The following is a 25,301-nucleotide window of genomic DNA, read 5'->3' as shown; positions in this document are numbered from 1 at the left end:
CAAAGCATGAGAAGACTTTGCCTTTTTTTTTGTTTCTTTGTTTGTCAATTAGGGTGTGCAGGGTGAATACGTGGTCTGTCGAACGGTAATTTGGTAAAAAGCCAATTTGACATTTTCTCAGTACATTGTTTTTCGCTGAGGAAATGTACGGGTCTGCTGTTAATGATAATGCAGAGGGTTTTCTCAAGGTTGCTGTTGACGCATATCCTACGGTAGTAATTGGGGTGAAATTTGTCTCAACTTTTGTGGATTGTTTAGGATAGGGGGCAGTATTGACACGGCTGGATAAAAAACATACCCGATTTAATCTGGTTACCACTCCTACCCAGTAACTAGAATATGCATATACTTATTACATATGGATAGAAAACACCCTACATTTTCTAAAACTGTTTGAATGGTGTCTGTGAGTATAACAGAACTCAAATGGCAGGTCAAAACCTGAGAGATTCCTTTACAGGAAGTGGCCTGTCTGACCATTTCTTGAACTTCTTTTCCATCTCTATCATTTACTAAGGATCTCTGCTCTAACGTGACACTTCCCACGTCGTCCATAGGCGCTCAGAGCCCGGGAAAAAACAGAATGTCGTCATTCCAGCCCCAGGCTGAAACACATTATCGCCTTTCTCAAGTGGCCAATCAAGGGACACTGGGCTTATGCGCGTGACCCCGACCGCCCCCGCCTTTGGGATTTTTTCCTCTGTTTGCCGAAAAGGAGATTCCCTGTCGGAATATTATCGCTTTTCTACGAGAAAAATGTCGTAAAAATAGATTTTAAACAGCGGTTGACATGCTTCGAAGTACGGTAATGGAATACTTAGAATTTTATTGTCACGAATTGCGCCATGCGCGCGACACTTCTTTACTATTTCGGATAGTGTCTGGAACGCATCGAACAAAACGCCGCTATTCGGATATAACGATGGATTATTTTGGACCAAACCAACATTTGTTATTGAAGTAGCAGTCCTGGGTGTGCATTCTGACGAAGACAACAAAAGGTAATCAAACTTTTATAATAGTAAATATGATTATGGTGAGTGCTAAACTTGCCGGGTGTCTAAATAAGCGAGCCCGTGATGCCTGGGCTATGTATTTAGAATATTGCAAAATGTGCTTTCACCAAAAGCTATTTTAAAATCGGACATATCGAGTGCATAGAGGAGGTATGTATCTATAATTCTTAAAATAATTGTTATGCTTTTTGTGAACGTTTATCGTGAGTAATTTAGTAAAATGTTAGCGAATTCCCCGGAAGTTTGCGGGGGTATGCTAGTTCTGAACGTCACATGCTAATGTAAAAAGCTGGTTTTTGATATAAATATGAACTTGATTGAACAAAACATGCATGTATTGTATAACATAATGTCCTAGGGTTGTCATCTGATGAAGATCATCAAAGGTGAGTGCTGCATTTAGCTGTCTTCTGGGTTTTGGTGACATTATATGCTGGCTTGAAAAATGGGTGTCTGATTATTTCTGGCTTGGTACTCTGCTGACATAATCTAATGTTTTGCTTTCGTTGTAAAGCCTTTTTGAAATCGGACAGTGTGGTTAGATTAACGAGAGTCTTGTCTTTAAATGGCTGTAAAATAGTCATATGTTTGAGAAATTGAAGTAATAGGATTTTTAAGGTTTTGAAAATCGCGCCACAGGCTGGCAGTGGCTGTTACGTAGGTGGGACGAATTCGTCCCGCCTAGCCTAGAGAGGTTAGGGGGCTCTTCTCCAGGTTTATTTCCGTGTAGGTGATTGCTTTGTTATGGAAGATTTGGGAATTGCTTCTTTTTAGGTGGTTGTAGAATTTAACGGATCTTTTCTGGATTTTGATAATTAGTGGGTATCGGCCAAATTCTGCTCTGCATGCATTCATTTGGTGTTTTACGTTGTACACAGATGATATGTTTGCAGAATTCAGAATTCTGACTTCAGTATCTAGTAGGGTGAGGCCCGGGTGCTGCAGACTGTTCTAGTGCCCTCACCAATTTATTGATATATATGTTGAAGAAGGTGGGGCTTAAGCAGCACCCCTGTCTTAACCTCCGGCCTTGTGGAAAGAAACGTGTGTTTTTTGCCAATTTTGACCTCACACTTGTTGTTTGTGTAAATGGATTTGTAATGTTGTATGTTTTTCCCCCCACAACACTTTCCATCAATTTGTATACCAGGCCATCTTTCCAAATTGAGTCGAAGGCTTTTTTTAAATCAACAAAGCATGAGAAGACTTTGCCTTTTTTTTTTTTCTTTGTTTGTCAATTAGGGTGTGCAGGGTGAATACGTGGTCTGTCGAACGGTAATTTGGTAAAAAGCCAATTTGACATTTTCTCAGTACATTGTTTTTCGCTGAGGAAATGTACGGGTCTGCTGTTAATGATAATGCAGAGGGTTTTCTCAAGGTTGCTGTTGACGCATATCCTACGGTAGTAATTGGGGTGAAATTTGTCTCAACTTTTGTGGATTGGTGTTATCAGTCCTTGGTTCCAAATATTACATCTGAGTATTCCTCCAAAGCTCCATTGTCCTGAGTCTACACAACTCTGCCAGGACCTAGGATCAAGGGAGATACTAAAGTGTTTTAGTACTATATCTCTTGACGCAATGATGAAAATAATCATGGCCTCCAAACCCTCAAGCTGCATACTAGACCCTATTCCAACTAAACTACTGAAAGAGCTGCTTCCTGTGCTTGGCCCTCCTATGTTGAACATAATAAACGGCTCTCTATCCACCGGATGTGTACCAAGCTCACTAAAAGTGGCAGTAAAAAAGCCTCTCTTGAAAAAGCCGAATCTTGATCCAGAAATTATAAAAAACTATCGGCCTATATCGAATCTTCCATTCCTCTCAAACATTTTAGAAAAAGCTGTTGCACAGCAACTCACTGCCTTCCTGAAGACAAACAATGTATACGAAACGCTTCAGTCTGGTTCTAGACCCCATCATAGCACTGAGACTGCACTTGTGAAGGTGGTAAATGACCTTTTAATGACGTCAGACCGAGGCTCTGCATCTGTCCTCGTGCTCCTAGATCTTAGTGCCGCTTTTGATACCATCGATCACCACATTCTTTTGGAGAGATTGGAAACCCAAATTGGTCTACATGGACAAGTTCTGGCCTGGTTTAGATCTTATCTGTCGGAAAGATATCAGTTTGTCTCTGTGAATGGTTTGTCCTCTGACAAATCAATTGTAAATTTTGGTGTTCCTCAAGGTTCCGTTTTAGGACCACTATTGTTTTCACTATATATTTTACCTCTTGGGGATGTCATTCGAAAACATAATGTTAAATTTCACTGCTATGCGGACGACACACAGCTGTACATTTCAATGAAACATGGTGAAGCCCCAAAATTGCCCTCGCTAGAAGCCTGTGTTTCAGACATAAAGAAGTGGATGGCTGCAAACTTTCTACTTTTAAACTCGGACAAAACAGAGATGCTTGTTCTAGGTCCCAAGAAACAAAGAGATCTTCTGTTGAATCTGACAATTAATCTGGATGGTTGTACAGTCGTCTCAAATAAAACTGTGAAGGACCTCGGCGTTACTCTGGACCCTGATCTCTCTTTTGAAGAACATATCAAGACTGTTTCAAGGACAGCTTTTTTCCATCTACGTAACATTGCAAAAATCAGAAATTTTCTGTCCAAAAATGACGCAGAAAAATGAATCCATGCTTTTGTTACTTCTAGGCTGGACTACTGCAATGCTCTACTTTCCGGCTACCCGGATAAAGCACTAAATAAACTTCAGTTAGTGCTAAATACGGCTGCTAGAATCCTGACTAGAACCAAAAAATTTGATCATATTACTCCAGTGCTAGCCTCCCTACACTGGCTTCCTGTTAAGGCAAGGGCTGATTTCAAGGTTTTACTGCTAACCTACAAAGCATTACATGGGCTTGCTCCTACCTATCTTTCCGATTTGGTCCTGCCGTACATACCTACACGTACGCTACGGTCACAAGACGCAGGCCTCCTAATTGTCCCTAGAATTTCTAAGCAAACGGCTGGAGGTAGGGCTTTCTCCTATAGAGCTCCATTTTTATGGAATGGTCTGCCTACCAATGTGAGAGACGCAGACTCAGTCTCAACCTTTAAGTCTTTACTGAAGACTTATCTCTTCAGTAGGTCCTATGATTAAGTATAGTCTGGCCCAGGAGTGTGAAGGTGAACGGAAAGGCTGGAGCAACGAACCGCCCTTGCTGTCTCTGCCTTGCCGGTTCCCCTCTTTCCACTGGGATTCTCTGCCTCTAACCCTTTTACAGGGGCTGAGTCACTGGCCTACTGGTGTTCTTCCATGCCGTCCATGGGAGGGGTGCGTCACTTGAGTGGGTTGAGTCACTGACGTGGTCTTCCTGTCTGGGTTGGCGCCCCCCCTTGGGTTGTGCCATGGCGGAGATCGTTGTGGGCTATACTCGGCCTTGTCTTAGGACGGTAAGTTGGTGGTTGGAGACATCCCTCTAGTGGTGTGGGGGCTGTGCTTTGGCAAAGTGGGTGGGGTTATATCCTGCCTGTTTGGCCCTGTCTGGGGGTATCATCGGATGGGGCCACAGTGTCTTCTGATCCCTCCTGTCTCAGCCTCCAGTATTTATGCTGCAGTAGTTTATGTGTCGGGGGGCTAGGGTCAGTCTGTTACATCTGGAGTATTTCTCTTGTTTTATCCGGTGTCCTGTGTGTATTTAAATATGCTCTCTCTAATTCTCTCTTTCTGTCTTTCTCTCGGGGAACCTGAGCCCTAGGACCATGCCTCAGGACTACCTGGTATGATGACTCCTTGCTGTCCCCAGTCCACCTGGCCGTGCTGCTGCTCCAGTTTCAACTGTTCTGCCTGCGGCTATGGAACCCTGACCTGTTCACCGGACGTGCTTGTTGCACCCTCGACAACTACTATGATTATTATTATTTGACCATGCTGGTCATTTATGAACATTTTAACAGTTTAACATCTTGACCATGTTCTGTTATAATATCCACCCTGCACAGCCAGAAGAGGACTGGCCACCCCTCATAGCCTGGTTCCTCTCTAGGTTTCTTCCTAGGTTTTTGGCCTTTCTAGGGAGTTTTTCCTAGGGAGTTTTTCCTAGCCACCGTGCTTCTTTCACATGCTTTGCTTGCTGTTTGGGGTTTTAGGCTGGGTTTCTGTACAGCACTTTGAGAATATCAGCTGATGTACGAAGGGCTATATAAAAATAAATTTGATTTGATTTGATGTCACAGCTGAAGATCATGTTAAAGAGTTTAAGTATAGCAAGTTGGAATTTGTGGTCTGTATATTATCAACCCCACAGGCCTTTTTGGGTTGGAAGGTTTTTATTTTGTCCTGTATTTGAGAATCCAATGGGTTTTGGTAGTCTTTAATAGTTGATTGTAAGATTTGTATTTGATCATGTAAATGTTTTTGCTGTTTGTTTTTTGTTATAGAGCCAAAAAGATAGGAGAAGTTGTATATCCATACATCTCTGATTTGAATAGATAACTCTCTGTGTTGTTGTTTGTTTAGAGTTTTCCAATTTTCCCAGAACTGGTTTGATTCTATGGATTCTTCAATTACATTGAGCTGATTTCTGATGTGCTGTTCCATCTTTTCCGTATATTTCTTTATTGTTTTAGTGATTCACTATAGTGAAGGTGTAGACTCAGATTTTCTGGGTCTCTATGTTTTTGGTTGGACAGGTTTCTCAATTTCTTTCTTACGTTTTTGCAATCGTCATCAAACCATTTGTCATTGTTGTTAATTTTCTTCTGTTTTCTGCATGAAATGTTTAGATTTGATAGGGAAGCTGAGAGGTGAAATATACTGATTAGGTTTTCTACTGCCAAGTTTACACCTTCACTATTACTGTGAAACATTTTGTCCAGGAAATTGTCTAGAAGGGATTGCATTTGTTGTTGCCAAATATTTTTGGGGTAGATTGCCACACTATTTTCCTTCCATCTATGGCATTTCTCAATACTATTCAGTTCCTTTGGCTTTGATGCCTCATGATTGAGCAAAGCCCTGTTCAAGTAGAGTATGATTTTCCTGTGATATGATAGGGGTGTCAGTGGACTGACTGTGAATGCTCTAAGAGACTCTGGGTTAAGGTCAGTGATAAAGTAGTCGACAATACTACTGCCAAGAGATGAGCTATACCCAGCGTGCGACAGAGCTGCAGGAGTTGTGACCCATTTTTGTTGGTTATGTTGTCGTAGTTGTGTCTAGGGGGGCATATGGGGGTGAGAATGCTGTCACCTCCAGGTAGGTGTTTGTCCCCATGTGTGCTGAGGGTGTCAGGTTCTTGTCCAGTTCTTGCATTTAGACTAGAACATGTAGCTGGGCCTGGAAATTGTTGATCTCCCCCTCTAGGATGGAGAAGCTGTCATCGTTAAAGTATGGGGATCCTATTGGGGGGATATAGGTAGCACACATGAGGACATTTTTCTCTGTTGAGATAATTTCCTTACTAATTTCTAGCCAGATCTCTATCTCCCTCCCTCCCACCCTCCCTCCCTCACCCCCTTTCTCCCTCTCTCCCTCACCCCCTTTCTCCCTCTCTCTCTCTCCCTCCCTCTCTCCCTCTCTCCCTCCCTCCCTCACCCCCTTTCTCTCTCTCTCTCTCTCTCTCTCTCCCTCCCTCCCTCCCTCACCCCCTTTCTCTCTCGCTCTCTCTCTCTCTCTCTCTCTCTCTCTCTCTCTCTCTCTCTCTCTCTCCCTCCCTCCCTCCCTCACCCCCGTTCTCTCACTCTCACGCGCTGGGATGTGATAAGCTAAAAACTCCATCCCGTCTGACACCTAAAGGTCAAAGAGAAGGGCGACACCGCTGCCAAGGTGCATCACAGAATCCCCACTGACTCCGACTACCCTTGGGATGGGCTAGGAGCTGTTGAGACCATTTCCTTATAAATGTCAAGCCAGATCTCTCTCTCTCTCTCTCCCTTTCTTTCTCTCTATATCTCTCTCTCTCGTGCTGGGATGTGATGAGCTTAAAACCAAAAACACACACACTCCCAACAATCCACACATGTCCATTCATGGCCACAAGCAGCTACACTGCGCACGCACACACGCACACACACACACACACACACACACACACACACACACACACACACACACACACACACACACACACACACACACACACACACACACACACACACACACATCAGTGCCAAGCCATTATATTTGTCTGACAGTAGTAAACCTGTTAACAACATCTCAGAAGGCTTGTCACAGAACTGAAGAAGGAACCATATGAACTCTCTAAACCAAAATGCAGACATGAATATCATCTTTCTCCTCTCTATGAAAGTTCAACCACCTCTCACAAGACCTATCTCACTGTACCGTACAACAACTACACCACTTCCTTATTCAACACCAGACATCACAGTGTCAGCTCTCACAGAGCAACACCACCACAAACAGCAGATATTCTCACCCTTTCAGGAAATCAAACAACACAGTGTCAACACTTTGCCACAGTCGAGCACCAAAAGGGATCACAGTCAAGGTGTCTGGGCTCTACTATCAGCTTCAGTGTTATCACAGTCAAGGTGCCTGGACTCTACTATCAGCTTCAGTGTTATTACAGTCAAGGTGTCTGGGCTCTACTGTCAGCTTCAGTGTTATCACAGTCAAGGTGTCTGGGCTCTACTATCAGCTTCAGTGTTATCACAGTCAAGGTGTCTGGGCTCTACTATCAGCTTCAGTGTTATCACAGTCAAGGTGCTGGACTCTACTATCAGCTTCAGTGTTATCACAGTCAAGGTGTCTGGGCTCTACTGTTAGCTTCAGTGTTATTACAGTCAAGGTGTCTGGACTCTACTGTCAGCTTCAGTGTTATCACAGTCAAGGTGTCTGGGCTCTACTGTCAGCTTCAGTGGTATCACAGTCAAGGTGTCTGGGCTCTACTTTCAGCTTCAGTGTTATCACAGTCAAGGTGCTGGACTCTACTGTCAGCTTCAGTGGTATCACAGTCAAGGTGTCTGGGCTCTACTGTCAGCTTCAGTGGTATCACAGTCAAGGTGTCTGGGCTCTACTGTCAGCTTCAGTGTTATCACAGTCAAGGTGTCTGGGCTCTACTTTCAGCTTCAGTGGTATCACAGTCAAGGTGTCTGGGCTCTACTGTCAGCTTCAGTGTTATCACAGTCAAGGTGCTGGACTCTACTATCAGCTTCAGTGTTATCACAGTCAAGGTGTCTGGGCTCTACTGTCAGCTTCAGTGTTATCACAGTCAAGGTGCTGGACTCTACTGTCAGCTTCAGTGTTATCACAGTCAAGGTGTCTGGACTCTACTGTTAGCTTCAGTGTTATCACAGTCAAGGTGTCTGGGCTCTACTGTCAGCTTCAGTGTTATTACAGTCAAGGTGCTGGACTCTACTGTTAGCTTCAGTGTTATCACAGTCAAGGTGTCTGGACTCTACTATCAGCTTCAGTGTTATTACAGTCAAGGTGTCTGGACTCTACTGTCAGCTTCAGTGTTATCACAGTCAAGGTGTCTGGACTCTACTGTTAGCTTCAGTGTTATCACAGTCAAGGTGTCTGGGCTCTACTATCAGCTTCAGTGTTATCACAGTCAAGGTGTCTGGGCTCTACTGTCAGCTTCAGTGTTATTACAGTCAAGGTGTCTGGGCTCTACTGTCAGCTTCAGTGTTATCACAGTCAAGGTGTCTGGGCTCTACTGTCAGCTTCAGTGTTATCACAGTCAAGGTGTCTGGACTCTACTGTTAGCTTCAGTGTTATCACAGTCAAGGTGTCTGGGCTCTACTATCAGCTTCAGTGTTATCACAGTCAAGGTGTCTGGACTCTACTTTCAGCTTCAGTGTTATTACAGTCAAGGTGTCTGGGCTCTACTTTCAGCTTCAGTGTTATCACAGTCAAGGTGTCTGGGCTCTACTTTCAGCTTCAGTGTTATTACAGTCAAGGTGTCTGGGCTCTACTTTCAGCTTCAGTGTTATTACAGTCAAGGTGTCTGGGCTCTACTATCAGCTTCAGTGTTATTACAGTCAAGGTGTCTGGACTCTACTATCAGCTTCAGTGTTATCACAGTCAAGGTGTCTGGGCTCTACTATCAGCTTCAGTGTTATCACAGTCAAGGTGTCTGGGCTCTACTTTCAGCTTCAGTGTTATTACAGTCAAGGTGTCTGGGCTCTACTTTCAGCTTCAGTGTTATTACAGTCAAGGTGTCTGGGCTCTACTTTCAGCTTCAGTGTTATTACAGTCAAGGTGTCTGGGCTCTATTGTCAGCTTCAGTGTTATTACAGTCAAGGTGTCTGGGCTCTACTGTTAGCTTCAGTGAGAACACAACACACTCCACCTCTCAAGTTCCAAATGACCTCCAAATCGCTCCAGAGTGCACTACCCAGGACTGTGGTCCAAAATTGGTGCACTATATAGGTGATAGGGTTCCGTTTGGGATGCACCCTATCGCTCACTGTATAAGTGTGTCAGTGGGACAGATCACAGTCAAAACACTACCCCTCCTCTTCCTCTCAGATCCACACGAGGCCTTAAGGGGCTAGGGGCTGAGGGCTAGAGGCTGGGGGCTAGGGGCTGGGGGCTAGGAGCTGGGAGCTAGGAGCTGGGGGCTAGGGGCTGGGGGCTAGGAGCTGAGGGCTAGGAGCTGGGGGCTAGGGGCTGGGGGCTAGGAGCTGGGGGCTAGGGGCTGGGGGCTAGGAGCTGGGGGCTAGGGGCTAGGGGCTGGGGGCTAGGGGCTGGTGGCTGGGGGCTAGGGTCTGGGGGCTAGTTTGGGGTTCAGGGGAAGCGTGTTAGTAAGACTCTGGTCACAGAGGCCAGTTGAGGGCAGTGATTCATGTTCTCTCCAAGCAGGTAGCGTCCCAAACGCTCCATTATACATAGTGCACTACTTGTGGCCAGGGCATTGCAAGACACTGCACAGAGCTCTGGTATAAAAATAAGGAGTGCACTATATAGGGAATAGGCTGCTATTTCAGACACAGCCATTGTCTAATGAGATGAACTCCGGTTCTCCAGGCAGCACTGTGACAGTTTCCTTTCTCCATTATTCTATGACCCTGGCTCTAATGCTCTCAGAAGGACAATGGTGTATCAACGAATGCTATTAGTGAGGAAGGAAACTGTACATTATGCATCGGTGGCAGGCACTGGGCTCTGCAGAGATTTCTCAAGTTTACAAGGAGGGCTGTGCTACAGTGTCATGTTGTCTAGTTACAAGGAGGGCTGTGCTACAGTATCATGTTGTCTAGTTACAAGGAGGGCTGTGCTACAGTGTCAAGGAGGGCTGTGCTACAGTATCATGTTGTCTAGTTACAAGGAGGGCTGTGCTACAGTGTCAAGGAGGGCTGTGCTACAGTATCATGTTGTCTAGCTACAAGGAGGGCTGTGCTACAGTATCATGTTGTCTAGTTACAAGGAGGGCTGTGCTACAGTATCATGTTGTCTAGCTACAAGGAGGGCTGTGCTACAGTATCATGTTGTCTAGCTACAAGGAGGGCTGTGCTACAGTATCATGTTGTCTAGCTACAAGGAGGGCTGTGCTTCAGTATCATGTTGTCTAGTTACAAGGAGGGCTGTGCTACAGTGTCAAGGAGGGCTGTGCTACAGTATCATGTTGTCTAGTTACAAGGAGGGCTGTGCTACAGTGTCAAGGAGGGCTGTGCTACAGTATCATGTTGTCTAGTTACAAGGAGGGCTGTGCTACAGTATCATGTTGTCTAGTTACAAGGAGGGCTGTGCTACAGTGTCAAGGAGGGCTGTGCTACAGTATCATGTTGTCTAGTTACAAGGAGGGCTGTGCTACAGTATCATGTTGTCTAGTTACAAGGAGGGCTGTGCTACAGTGTCAAGGAGGGCTGTGCTACAGTATCATGTTGTCTAGCTACAAGGAGGGCTGTGCTACAGTATCATGTTGTCTAGTTACAAGGAGGGCTGTGCTACAGTATCATGTTGTCTAGCTACAAGGAGGGCTGTGCTACAGTATCATGTTGTCTAGCTACAAGGAGGGCTGTGCTACAGTATCATGTTGTCTAGCTACAAGGAGGGCTGTGCTTCAGTATCATGTTGTCTAGTTACAAGGAGGGCTGTGCTACAGTGTCAAGGAGGGCTGTGCTACAGTGTCATGTTGTCTAGTTACAAGGAGGGCTGTGCTACAGTGTCATGTTGTCTAGCTACAAGGAGGGCTGTGCTACAGTATCATGTTGTCTAGTTACAAGGAGGGCTGTGCTACAGTGTCATGTTGTCTAGTTACAAGGAGGGCTGTGCTACAGTATCATGTTGTCTAGTTACAAGGAGGGCTGTGCTACAGTATCATGTTGTCTAGTTACAAGGAGGGCTGTGCTACAGTATCATGTTGTCTAGCTACAAGGAGGGCTGTGCTACAGTATCATGTTGTCTAGTTACAAGGAGGGCTGTGCTACAGTGTCAAGGAGGGCTGTGCTACAGTATCATGTTGTCTAGTTACAAGGAGGGCTGTGCTACAGTGTCATGTTGTCTAGTTACAAGGAGGGCTGTGCTACAGTATCATGTTGTCTAGTTACAAGGAGGGCTGTGCTACAGTGTCATGTTGTCTAGTTACAAGGAGGGCTGTGCTACAGTGTCATGTTGTCTAGTTACAAGGAGGGCTGTGCTACAGTATCATGTTGTCTAGTTACAAGGAGGGCTGTGCTACAGTGTCATGTTGTCTAGTTACAAGGAGGGCTGTGCTACAGTATCATGTTGTCTAGTTACAAGGAGGGCTGTGCTACAGTATCATGTTGTCTAGTTACAAGGAGGGCTGTGCTACAGTATCATGTTGTCTAGTTACAAGGAGAGCTGTGCAGTGTGTACAGTCTCAACTTACTTCCCTGTCCACAGATTGGCTGTGTTCCTAAGTATTCTACATACAACTAAAGTATAAGTAACTACAGGCCTTCAAGGAGTTTATTTTCCAATTCTTTTGGTCAAAATTTGTCACACAAAATGTTTCAATATATGTTGAGTAATCGATGAAGTTTGTAGGTTCAATCACAAATGCATGAAACTCTTGACAGGTGTCTCATACTGACTGTAGGCCTACATAAATCCCCAGTCAGTATACATACCATGTCATATTGTATTTATTTAACCAGGAAAGTCAGTTAAGAACAAATCCTTATTTACAATGACTGCGTACCCTGGCCAAACCCAGATGACGCTGGGCCAATATGGGATTCCCAATCATGTCCATTTGTGATCTTGCCTGGAATTGAACCAGGGACTGCAGTGACACCTTTTGCACAGAGATGCAATGCCTTGGACCACTGAGCCACTCAGGAGCCCTTGTGTACCTAGCTCCTTGGTACACTGTAGGTTTTGTAATATCTGTATTTTTTATTTAACTAGGCAAGTCAGTTAAGAACAAATTCTTATTTACAATGACAGCCTAGGAACAGTGGGTTAACTGCCTTGTTCAGGGGCAGAATGACAGATTTTTACCTTGTCAGCTCGGAGATTCAATCTTGCAACTTTCCGGTTACTGGCCCAAAGCTCTAACCACTAGGCTACCTGCCGCCCCATCTGTACTTGCAAGTGGAGCCCTGGAATCATCCTCTCCCTTTCATCTCATTCTAATCTCTTATCTCAACTGCATAACTGCTACGTAATCCATGTAACCGTGGCGATATATTGTTGTTGTTCCAGACATGACTGGCAACCCGTAACCAATGAGAAGATACGCTGCTGTAATCCAGCCTGGTGAGTGGCTCATGGCTCTGAGGTTGCTGCTTGGTGATGATGCTAGGTATTGTAGTACAGTTCATCAGTCCCCAAACAGGAAGCTGACAGTAACCAGTGTCATTGACATTGAGTGAACTTTACTGTGATAATGTCAAAGACATACTTTAGCCTCTACTCTATACATCCCCATGTCCAACTCTCTAGTCCATTCACTTACCTGTCTAATTCCACCTTTGAAACTCATGATTGAAATACTATCCCACGTTTTACACTCCTCTGCAGGATGATGTAAAACAAATGGTACAACTGGTTTCTCAGAGGGGCCTTTTGGGTGAAAATACGGACTAAGACTTTAGCCCCAAGCGACGATACCATACTTCTGTTTCAGAGCCGCAAGAATTCAGCTTCCGGTAGATGTAGACAAGACTGACATCATAACTGAACATATATATATATATATATCATATCCTTAACGCTCAGTACAGTAGAAATCCATATGTACATTCCTGTATGGTTTCCAGTCCTACAGGAGTCTTCGATCCTGTAGTATTGAGTATGAGTGGAGAGCCCAGAGGCCCGTGTGTCTGAAAGAGATGACGGGCCGGCTAAGTGGCTAAGTGGATCACAATAGGTCCAATATATGGACTGCAAGGTGACATCACAGTGTCAAATACACATGCAGAGTGTTATGTTGAAGTCTAAATATAGTCTTTCTCGGCAGGCTCAGGGCGCTCCATGTGTTCTGTGAGAAGAGACTTGTCGAGGTCAGAAATCTGTCTCTTTTGTCATAAAAAGCAGATCTGACCCTTCCTCTTCCATTGGTATACAGTCCAAACTACATCCTTTCCATGTTTGGGCAAGTCTGTCCACAACACAGTTATGATTTTGCTACTGTTTATGAGATCACAGAAATCCTCCTGATTTTCACACACAGAACAATGGCCATTCACCATAGATCCTATTGGGCACAGTGCCACTGAATGTGTTTTTTTATTTAACTAGGCAAGTCAGTTAAGAACAAATTCTTATTTACAATGACGATCTACCCCGGCCAAACCTGGATGACGGTGGGCCAATTGTGCGCCGCCCCCCCTATGGGACTCCCAATCACAGCCGGATGTGATACAGCCTGGATTCAAACCAGGGACTGTAGTGACGCCACTTGCACTTGCCACTCGGGAGCCTGAACAGGGGAATCCAAGGGACTTGATTGGTAGAACAGACACGTCTTAACATCAAAGATGTTTCGTCTTTTGTAAATCTCTCAGACACAAAACCAAAATACTCCATGCGTTGCATTTTCTATTACTGGTAAACAAGCGATGGAAATATTTTTGTTCATATTAATTTTGTCTTTCAAAATATGAGGGAACTACCATTACAAATGTACGAACAAGAAAGCATTGAAAATGGATGCAATCTGACTGTAAATTGCTCTGGATAAGAGTGTCTGCTAAATGACTAAAATGCAAAAAAATGCAAATGGTGACATGGATCTTGTGAAATTATTATGAGGAAGGTAAAATTGTGAAACCCTAAACCAAATCCTCAAAACTGAGTAAGGCTTTTACCATTGTAACAGCAAAAATAGCCGTTTTTTTAAAAGGCATACATTAAGTCATTGTAGACAAGCGTTAAATAAAACATAATTAGTTTTATGTTAACACAATGAATTAAAAAAACTTCCCTGGAACTCTTAGATACCGTGTAAACATTCTGTGTCTAATTCAGGGTACACAGAAACGGCCCATCTGGACTGTAACGTTTCTTTTTCAGTTCTCTTCCAAATACACCTCTATTCTCTGAATTATTTCACTTGTAATCAAAGTTAAACATTAATGATTTAATCAATACCCTGTTGTTCATGGAGATATCAGGTGAGAAGGTATTTACAAAGATATGTAGGCAGTGAAGATGGTTTATATAATGTGTATTATCATTTTTTTCATGCTCAACATAGAGGCTCCTAAATCCTAAACGGTCTGTTATTTTTGCTCCAGGAGTCGCGCCATAGCACTGTATACATTCTCATTAGTTTGAAGTGGCCTTTGCTCAAGCCCTATGAGAGCGACACACTTCTAAGGCATGCTAGTTCTCTGATCAATTATACAATACACTCTTAGAAAAAAGGGTTCGAAAAAGGGTTCTACCTGGAACCCAATAGGGATCTTCCTGGAACAAAAAGGGTTCTACCTGGAACCCAATAGGGATCTTCCTGGAACAAAAAGGGTTCTACCTGGAACCCAATAGGGATCTTCCTGGAACAAAAAGGGTTCTACCTGGAACCAAAAAGGGTTCTTCAAAGGGTTCTCCTATGGGGACAGCTGAAGAACCCTTATAGGTTATAGATAGCACCTTGACTTTGGAATGAGAAGACGGATTTGGGGTGTATGTGTGTGTTTGTCTGTGTGTTACGGTGTGTGTGTGTGTGTGTGTGTTTGTCTGTGTGTTACTGTGTGTGTGTGTGTGTGTGTGTGTGTGTGTGTGTGTGTGTGTGTGTGTGTGTGTGTGTGTGTGTGTGTGTGTGTGTGTGTGTGTGTGTGTGTGTGTTATAGCTGGAGATTATATTTTCTTGTCCCACACACCTCGACTGACAGACAACACCCACTCCTCCTCCTCCTCCTCCTCCTCCTCCTCCACCATCACTGGTAATCAATACAGGGACGTTCAACCAGCCCCTCCCCCACACACACACAGTCAGACACACACACACAAACCCCCATCTTACCGCTGCACATCTGCCAAAAGACTCAGTGCAGAAACACATACAGTACTCTGCAGGGTGAAGAAGCACACTGCTGCTGGGGTGGGATTTGATGTAACACCCTGGAACACTTCGCTAAAGTTAACTCTGGAGTCTGTCTCTAAAAGATTATCAAAAAGCATAAATGCTCCCAGAGATATCCCATGTGTGTCTGGCTGTACTTGATGCATTTAAAGATGAGAGGAGAGCCAATGTCCCTGGTGAAAGATTCAGCGGAAAATCTTTAAGATGTTTGGAGGAGTTAAAATTGAAGATGAAATAGTGAGATGAACCAGAAGCGAGCCCAGCAGAGGGCAAAATGGCGTCTGAATAGAGAGATACTAGAGAATTAAAGCAGTATAGTCTGAATAGAGAGATACTACATTATTAAAGCAGTATAGTCTGAATAGAGAGATACTACATTATTAAAGCAGTATAGTCTGAATAGAGAGATACTAGAGAATTAAAGCAGTATAGTCTGAATAGAGAGATACTAGAGAATTAAAGCAGTATAGTCTGAATAGAGAGATACTAGAGAATTAAAGCAGTATAGTCTGAATAGAGAGATACTAGAGAATTAAAGCAGTATAGTCTGAATAGAGAGATACTACATTATTAAAGCAGTATAGTCTGAATAGAGAGATACTAGAGAATTAAAGCAGTATAGTCTGAATAGAGAGATACTAGAGAATTAAAGCAGTATAGTCTGAATAGAGAGATACTACATTATTAAAGCAGTATAGTCTGAATAGAGAGATACTAGAGAATTAAAGCAGTATAGTCTGAATAGAGAGATACTAGAGAATTAAAGCAGTATAGTCTGAATAGAGAGATACTAGAGAATTAAAGCAGTATAGTCTGAATAGAGAGATACTAGAGAATTAAAGCAGTATAGTCTGAATAGAGAGATACTAGAGAATTAAAGCAGTATAGTCTGAATAGAGAGATACTAGAGAATTAAAGCAGTATAGTCTGAATAGAGAGATACTAGAGAATTAAAGCAGTATAGTCTGAATAGAGAGATACTAGAGAATTAAAGCAGTATAGTCTGAATAGAGAGATACTAGAGAATTAAAGCAGTATAGTCTGAATAGAGAGATACTAGAGAATTAAAGCAGTATAGTCTGAATAGAGAGATACTAGAGAATTAAAGCAGTATAGTCTGAATAGAGAGATACTAGAGAATTAAAGCAGTATAGTCTGAATAGAGAGATACTACATTATTAAAGCAGTATAGTCTGAATAGAGAGATACTAGAGAATTAAAGCAGTATAGTCTGAGTAGAGAGATACTACATTATTAAAGCAGTACAGTCTGAATAGAGTGATATTAGAGAATTAAAGCAGTATAGTCTGAATAGAGATATACTATAGAATTAAAGCAGTATAGTCTGAATAGAGAGATACTACATTATTAAAGCAGTATAGTCTGAATAGAGAGATACTAGAGAATTAAAGCAGTATAGTCTGAGTAGAGAGATACTACATTATTAAAGCAGTACAGTCTGAATAGAGAGATACTACATTATTAAAGCAGTATAGTCTGAACAGAGTGATATTAGAGAATTAAAGCAGTATAGTCTGAATAGAGATATACTATAGAATTAAAGCAGTATAGTCTGAATAGAGAGATACTAGAGAATTAAAGCAGTATAGTCTGAATAGAGAGATACTAGAGAATTAAAGCAGTATAGTCTGAGTAGAGAGATACTACATTATTAAAGCAGTATAGTCTGAATAGAGAGATACTACATTATTAAAGCAGTATAGTCTGAATAGAGAGATACTAGAGAATTAAAGCAGTATAGTCTGAGAAGAGAGATACTAGAGAATTAAAGCAGTATAGTCTGAATAGAGAGATACTAGAGAATTAAAGCAGTATAGTCTGAATAGAGAGATACTACATTATTAAAGCAGTATAGTCTGAATAGAGAGATACTAGAGAATTAAAGCAGTATAGTCTGAGAAGAGATATACTAGAGAATTAAAGCAGTATAGTCTGAATAGAGAGATACTAGAGAATTAAAGCAGTATAGTCTGAGTAGAGAGATACTACATTATTAAAGCAGTATAGTCTGAATAGAGAGATACTAGAGAATTAAAGCAGTATAGTCTGAGTAGAGAGATACTACATTATTAAAGCAGTATAGTCTGAATAGAGAGATACTACATTATTAAAGCAGTATAGTCTGAATAGAGAGATACTACATTATTGCAGGATAGTACTGGTGTTGTCTCTCCTCAGTCAGACCCTGCTCCTCTGTCCTGCAGGATAGTACTGGTGTTTCCTCCCCTCAGTCAGACCCTGCTCCTCTGTCCTGCAGGATAGTACTGGTGTTGTCTCTCCTCAGTCAGACCCTGCTCCTCTGTCCTGCAGGATAGTACTGGTGTTGTCTCTCCTCAGTCAGACCCTGCTCCTCTGTCCTGCAGGATAGTACTGGTGTTGTCTCTCCTCAGTCAGACCCTGCTCCTCTGTCCTGCAGGATAGTACTGGTGTTTCCTCCCCTCAGTCAGACCCTGCTCCTCTGTCCTGCAGGATAGTACTGGTGTTGTCTCCCCTCAGTCAGACCCTGCTCCTCTGTCCTGCAGGATAGTACTGGTGTTGTCTCTCCTCAGTCAGACCCTGCTCCTCTGTCCTGCAGGATAGTACTGGTGTTGTCTCTCCTCAGTCAGACCCTGCTCCTCTGTCCTGCAGGATAGTACTGGTGTTGTCTCTCCTCAGTCAGACCCTGCTCCTCTGTCCTGCAGGATAGTACTGGTGTTGTCTCTCCTCAGTCAGACCCTGCTCCTCTGTCCTGCAGGATAGTACTGGTGTTGTCTCTCCTCAGTCAGACCCTGCTCCTCTGTCCTGCAGGATAGTACTGGTGTTGTCTCCCCTCAGTCAGACCCTGCTCCTCTGTCCTGCAGGATAGTACTGGTGTTGTCTCCCCTCAGTCAGACCCTGCTCCTCTGTCCTGCAGGATAGTACTGGTGTTGTCTCTCCTCAGTCAGACCCTGCTCCTCTGTCCTGCAGGATAGTACTGGTGTTTCCTCCCCTCAGTCAGACCCTGCTCCTCTGTCCTGCAGGATAGTACTGGTGTTGTCTCTCCTCAGTCAGACCCTGCTCCTCTGTCCTGCAGGATAGTACTGGTGTTGTCTCCCCTCAGTCAGACCCTGCTCCTCTGTCCTGCAGGATAGTACTGGTGTTATCTCCCCTCAGTCAGACCCTGCTCCTCTGTCCTGCAGGATAGTACTGGTGTTGTCTCCCCTCAGTCAGACCCTACTCCTCTGTCCTGCAGGATAGTACTGGTGTTGTCTCCCCTCAGTCAGACCCTGCTCCTCTGTCCTGCAGGATAGTACTGGTGTTGTCTCTCCTCAGTCAGACCCTGCTCCTCTGTCCTGCAGGATAGTACTGGTGTTGTCTCTCCTCAGTCAGACCCTGCTCCTCTGTCCTGCAGGATAGTACTGGTGTTGTCTCTCCTCAGTCAGACCCTGCTCCTCTGTCCTGCAGGATAGTACTGGTGTTGTCTCCCCTCAGTCAGACCCTGCTCCTCTGTCCTGCAGGATAGTACTGGTGTTGTCTCCCCTCAGTCAGACCCTGCTCCTCTGTCCTGCAGGATAGTACTGGTGTTGTCTCTCCTCAGTCAGACCCTGCTCCTCTGTCCTGCAGGATAGTACTGGTGTTGTCTCCCCTCAGTCAGACCCTGCTCCTCTGTCCTGCAGGATAGTACTGGTGTTGTCTCCCCTCAGTCAGACCCTGCTCCTCTGTCCTGCAGGATAGTACTGGTGTTGTCTCCCCTCAGTCAGACCCTGCTCCTCTGTCCTGCAGGATAGTACTGGTGTTGTCTCTCCTCAGTCAGACCCTGCTCCTCTGTCCTGCAGGATAGTACTGGTGTTGTCTCTCCTCAGTCAGACCCTGCTCCTCTGTCCTGCAGGATAGTACTGGTGTTGTCTCTCCTCAGTCAGACCCTGCTCCTCTGTCCTGCAGGTGTCATTTGGTTAGCTAGCAAGAACTTGAACGACTATTATCCAGTTAGCATATATCTTGCGTTTGCAAATTCACTCTGGCTATCTACTCTGACTTCAGAGCACTCTCGTCTGAGTGAGCCAGAGCACAGAATTACTGATGAATTTACAAACGCGCATCAACCCACTAGATATGACCAGTGTCAGTAAACGTAGTCAAAATGTTTTATGGTTAGTCAAGAATGCTCTAGAAAACTCTAGAAAGCTCTGCTGCTAGTGAGGTGTTCTCTCATTTGTGTCTGGAAGTTGCTAACTAGTAGGCTAGCCAACTTTAGCCTGTTATCTTGGGTGCTTGGTTGGGACAAGCATGCATGGGCAGGCAAGCTGCAGAAGGACGAGTAGGCTACAATTCGTCATCGTTTATCAGTGCAATTTTGATGGCCAACTAGCTGAAAAAGTTTGAAAGGGTTTATCTAATGTTCCTTGGTTCGATTTGAGCTAATCTTGCTCTGGCTAGCATTAGTTGTTGATCTTGTTGTTGTCGATGTGCATAACTGAGGGAGAGAGAGCCTAGAGGGAGAGAGAGCCTAGAGGGAGAGAGAGCCTAGAGGGAGAGAGAGCCTAGAGGGAGAGAGAGCCTAGAGGGAGAGAGAGCCTAGAGGGAGAGAGAGCCTAGAGGGAGAGAGAGCCTAGAGGGAGAGAGAGCCTAGAGGGAGAGAGAGCCTAGAGGGAGAGAGAGCCTAGAGGGAGAGAGAGCCTAGAGGGAGAGAGAGCCTAGAGGGAGAGAGAGCCTAGAGGGAGAGAGAGCCTAGAGAGAGAGCCTAGAGGGAGAGAGAGCCTAGAGGGAGAGAGAGCCTAGAGGGAGAGAGAGCCTAGAGGGAGAGAGAGCCTAGAGGGAGAGAGAGCCTAGAGGGAGAGAGAGCCTAGAGGGAGAGAGAGCCTAGAGGGAGAGAGAGCCTAGAGGGAGAGAGAGCCTAGAGGGAGAGAGAGCCTAGAGGGAGAGAGAGCCTAGAGGGAGAGAGAGCCTAGAGGGAGAGAGAGCCTAGAGGGAGAGAGAGCCTAGAGGGAGAGAGAGCCTAGAGGGAGAGAGAGCCTAGAGGGAGAGAGAGCCTAGAGGGAGAGAGAGCCTACCTTTTCATAGTTGTTTAATCAATAGGACCGTAAAGTTCCCAAATCTAAGAGGACTCCCGTGGTATTTACATATTTACAGAAATCCATTCAGGTGTATTTTGTGGCTTTTGGCGAATGCCTTATAATGATATAAAGTCACGCTGTTGCAACTGCCTGTAACACACAGTCCAGTTCATAGTGAATGATGACAGGTCCTACTGCCTGTAAACACACAGTCCAGTTCAAAGTGAATGATGTCAGGCCCTACTGCCTGTAAACACACAGTCCAGATCAAAGTGACAGGCCCTACTGCCTGTAAACACACAGTCCAGTTCAAAGTGACAGGCCCTACTGCCTGTAAACACACAGTCCAGTTCAAAGTGAATGATGGCAGGTCCTACTGCCTGTAAACACACAGTCCAGTTCATAGTGAATGATGACAGGTCCTACTGCCTGTAAACACACAGTCCAGTTCATAGTGAATGATGTCAGGCCCTACTGCCTGTTAACACACAGTCCAGTTCATAGTGAATGATGGCAGGTCCTACTGCCTGTAAACACACAGTCCAGTTCATAGTGAATGATGACAGGTCCTACTGCCTGTAAACACACAGTCCAGATTAAAGTGAATGATGTCAGGCCTGTGTGGCAAATGGCTTGTTTGCATAAAGGCCTACTGTAGCTCTGATTGGCTATGGCGCACCGGTCTGAGTAGACTCCAGAATTGGACGAGACAGATGTTTTTATTAGGTTTTATTTACTGCAGTGTCTATTCATTGTCATAAAGCATGGGCGTTTCCAACTAAATATTGCTTTAGAATTTTCACAAATGCCTTAGTATACGTCAAGAATTTATGAAAACGTGAAAATGACCATATCTACTGTAAGTGCTCTCTTGTCAGTTCTTCCTGAGGATGATCATGAACAGATACTAATACGATTCCATGATGCTAAAATGCTGTCAGTTCCACTTTAAGGAGAGAAGTGTGAAAACACATGCTGAATCCATACATACTGCAGGCCTACGTACAGAGATAATAACACACCCACACATTATTCTTATCAAACACTAAGACATAAGGCTGTGCAGCATATCTCACACACACACACACACACACACACACCAGGAGCTAAGTGACTGTGTTGCAATCTGTCTTTGGGCCGTTCGTTTAGTTTGAGGATCATTTCCTTTCCCTCCTGGATGTTTCCTGCTGCAGGGAGATGAGACGATTCTCTCCCCAGAGACAAGGCTCTCATCTGGGGCCTGGGAGAGAGGAAAGGAGAGGAGAGGAGAGTTGGCAAGGATAGGAGAGGAAAGAGGACAGGAGATTTTGCTGGAGCAGCAGACTGACTGGGTACTATTTAACTAGGTAAGTCAGTTAAGAACAAATTCTTATTTACAATGACGACCTACCCCGGCCAAAACCCTAACGACAATGGGCAAATTGTGCGCCGTCTTATGGGACTCACAATCACGGCCAGATGTGATTCAGCCTGGAATCAAACCAGGGTCTGTAATGATGCCTCTAGCACTGAGCTGCTGTGCCTCAGACCGCTGCGCCACTCAGTAGTCCCAGAAGAGCACAGCTACTAGAGCAGAGGAGGAGGCCTCTGTTCAGGCCGGCAGGCAGGCAGGTAGGCAGGCGCGTGTGTGAGTGTGTGCGTGTGTGCGCGTGTGTGTGTGTTCCTGCTTGAAGAGCCCCAACTGATCCCTCAACAGCAGTAAGATCCAAGCAGCCACATGTCATGCTGTGTGACATCACTGTGGCACATTGTTGTCCAGGGATGTTTCAGTGTTTTATGTTTTATCACTGGGGGGGGGGGGGGGAGCTTCCTATTTTTGACTTCAGATGAGTCCTCCAGTATCAAGCTAACTCGCATACAGATTATACTCCCATAGGCTGATCTCATACAGATTATACTCCCATAGGCTAATCTCGCACAGATTATACTCCTATAGGCTAATCTCATACAGATTATACTCCCATAGGCTAATCTCATACAGATTATACTCCCATAGGCTAATCTCATACAGATTATACTCCCATAGGCTAATCTCATACAGATTATACTCCCATAGGCTAATCTCATACATCCTTAACACTGTTAGACATCAAAACGTATTTTCCCCCTCAATGGGGATCACAGTGTATTGTGAGCATAACTATATATAGTGTGTGTGCTTGAATTTGAAGCAACACAGTACTCAAAAGGACATTGTCTATAGTGTCAGCTGAACATACCCTCTGTCTCAGTGGGGTTTCTACACACACACAGACAGAGAAAACACACGATGGAGACATTGTAAATGCAGAGACTCGAGAAAACAGTCCTGCACACACACACACACACACACACACACACACACACACACACACACACACACACACACACACACACGCTGTGAAGAAAGTGTCGAACAACATACCCCATGTCACCACATCCAAAGTGATTTCCTAACACGGCTGCACAGTGCAGTGCACACACACATACACACACACACACACACACTCACTGAGTAGAGAGATCAGACCATGCCACTGTCTGTCTGCCTGCCTATCTGTCTGCCTGTCTGTCTGTCTGACTGTCCGATAGCTTGGCCACGTGGCACACGCTGTCCCCTAAGCATCCATTACCCGGCAGCTGTCATCTGATACCCAACCCTGAGCATCCATAGGCCTGGCCGGGACGTGGAGACGACTCGATGAAGGGCACTCCACTGCCACAAGCAGAAATAGAGAGGGAGCTCGGGGAAGAGAGAGATAAGCAGAGAGAAAGGGAGAGATAAATGGGAGAGAGAGAATGAGAGTGGGAAAGAGAAAGACAGAGAGACATAGAAAGACAGCGAGAAAGAGAGAGAGAGAGAGAGAGGGAGAGAGAGAGCAGATATTGATTGTCTTCCTCTTCAGTGAATATGATATAGAAATCCTTTTGTGAAGCAGATTAATCCACCACCACTCTCCTCTCCTCCTGAGGGCTGGTTGACAGTCTCTTTGGGTTCCTACATGGTTGCTGAACCAGCTGAGTTCACAGTCTCTTTGTGAGGAGGGAGGCAGCAGGGCAACTTTGGTCTCATCAAAGAGAAAAAGATGGGGGGAGAGAAAGAGAGGAGGAAGCGGAAGAGGAAGCGAGAGAGGAGGAGGGGAGAGGAAAAGAGAGAAGAGGAGGGGAGAGGAAGAGAGAAAGATGAGGGGGAGAGGAAGAGAGAGAGTGGGGGGAGAGAGACGAAGGGGAGAGGACGAGAGAGAGGAGGGGGGAGAGGATGAGAGAGACGAGGGGGAAAGGAAGAGAGAGAGAGAGAGGAGGGGGAAGAGGAAGAGAGAGAGAGGGGAGGGGAGAGGAAGAGAGAGAGAGAGAGGGGGAGGGGAGGGGGAAGAGGAAGAGAGAGAGAGAGAGAGAGAGAGAGAGAGAGAGAGAGAGAGAAGGGGGAAGAGGAAGAGAGAGAGAGAGAAGGGGGGAAGAGGAAGAGAGAGAGAGAGAAGGGGGGAAGAGGAAGAGAGAGAGAGAGAGAGAGAGAGGGGAGGGGGAAGAGGAAGAGAGAGAGAGGAGGGGGGAAGAGGAAGAGAGAGAGAGAGAGAGAGAGAGAGAGAGAGAGAGAGAGAGAGAGAGAGAGAGAGAGAGAGAGAGAGAGAGAGAGAGAGAGAGAGAGAGAGAGAGAGAGAGGAGGGGAGGAGGGAGAGAGAAAGAGAGAGAGGTGGGGGGAAGAGGAAGAGAGAGGAGGGGGAAGAGGAAGAGAGAGAGGAAGAGAGAGAGAGGAGGGGGAGAGGAAGAGAGAGAGGAGAGGAAGAGGAAGAGAGAGAGGAGGGAAGAGGAAGAGAGAGGAGAGGAGGGGAGAGAAAGAGAGAGAGGAGTGGGGAGAGGAAGAGAGAAAGAGGAGGGGGAGAGGAAGAGAGAGAGACAAAGGGGAGAGGACAAGAGAGAGGATGGGGGAGAGGACGAGATAGACGAGGGGGAAGAGGAAGAGAGAGAGAGAAGTGAGGGGAAGAGGAAGAGAGAGAGGAGGGGGAAGAGGAAGAGAGAGAGAGGAGAGGGAGAGGAAGAGGAAGAGAGAGAGGATGGGGAGAGGACGAGAGAGGAGGGGAGAGGACGAAAGAGAGATGAGGGCGGAGAGGAAGAGAGAGAGAGGAGGGGGAAGAGGAAGATAGAGAGCGGAGGGGGAGAGGAAGAGAGAGAGAGGAGGGGGAAGAGGAAGATAGAGAGCGGAGGGGGAGAGGAAGAGAGAGAGAGGAGGGAGAAGAGGAAGAGAGAGAGAGAGAGAGAGAGAGAGGAGGGGGAGAGGAAGAGAGAGAGGAGAGAGGAGAGGAAGAGAGAGAGGAGGGGGGAGAAGAAGAGAGAGAGGAGGGGGAAGAGGAAGAGAGAGAGGAGGGGGAGAAGAAGAGAGAGAGGAGGGGGAAGAGGAAGAGAGAGAGGAGGAGGGGGGAAGAGGAAGGACGTATAAAATGTACTCACCATTAGTAAACATACTATATCTTCAAAGTCCTAATGGATGACTTGAAACTCATGACAAACACTTGTGCTGTCACCATAAAACAGTTAAGTAGCACATCAATAAAGCTAGAATCCTAATTGAAACAATACCAAAGCTGACCCTCCGCCTCTTTTTTTTGGCAAAAAGCTGAGGGATTGTCCAGGAGAAATGTAACCACCAAAACTCCAGTATTTTCCCTTCAAATATTTCCCATCTTCTTTTTAAAATAGGGAGCCAACTTGTTTTTGCACTTTTTATACCATGACGGATCATAACTGGTGTTCTCATGGCTCTCTCTCTCTCTCGTCCCTCTGCAGCAGACACATGGTTATCATTGTGTTCGGAACGTCGAATCGCAATAAAAATCACAGTATCGAAATGTAA

General features: G+C 45.1%; 1 protein-coding gene across 1 annotated transcript in view; it reads right to left on the bottom strand.

Moving 5' to 3' along the window:
- LOC100286462 (guanine nucleotide exchange factor VAV3) overlaps window positions 1–25,301 on the bottom strand; it is a 174,144-nt gene that overhangs the window by 107,435 nt on the left and 41,408 nt on the right. The window lies entirely within an intron of this gene.

Source organism: Salmo salar, chromosome ssa29 (genome assembly GCF_905237065.1).
Source record: "Salmo salar chromosome ssa29, Ssal_v3.1, whole genome shotgun sequence".
NCBI lineage: Eukaryota > Metazoa > Chordata > Actinopteri > Salmoniformes > Salmonidae > Salmo > Salmo salar.
The sequence above is the reverse complement of the archived record's forward strand: the minus strand, read 5'-3'. Positions and strand labels throughout refer to the sequence as shown.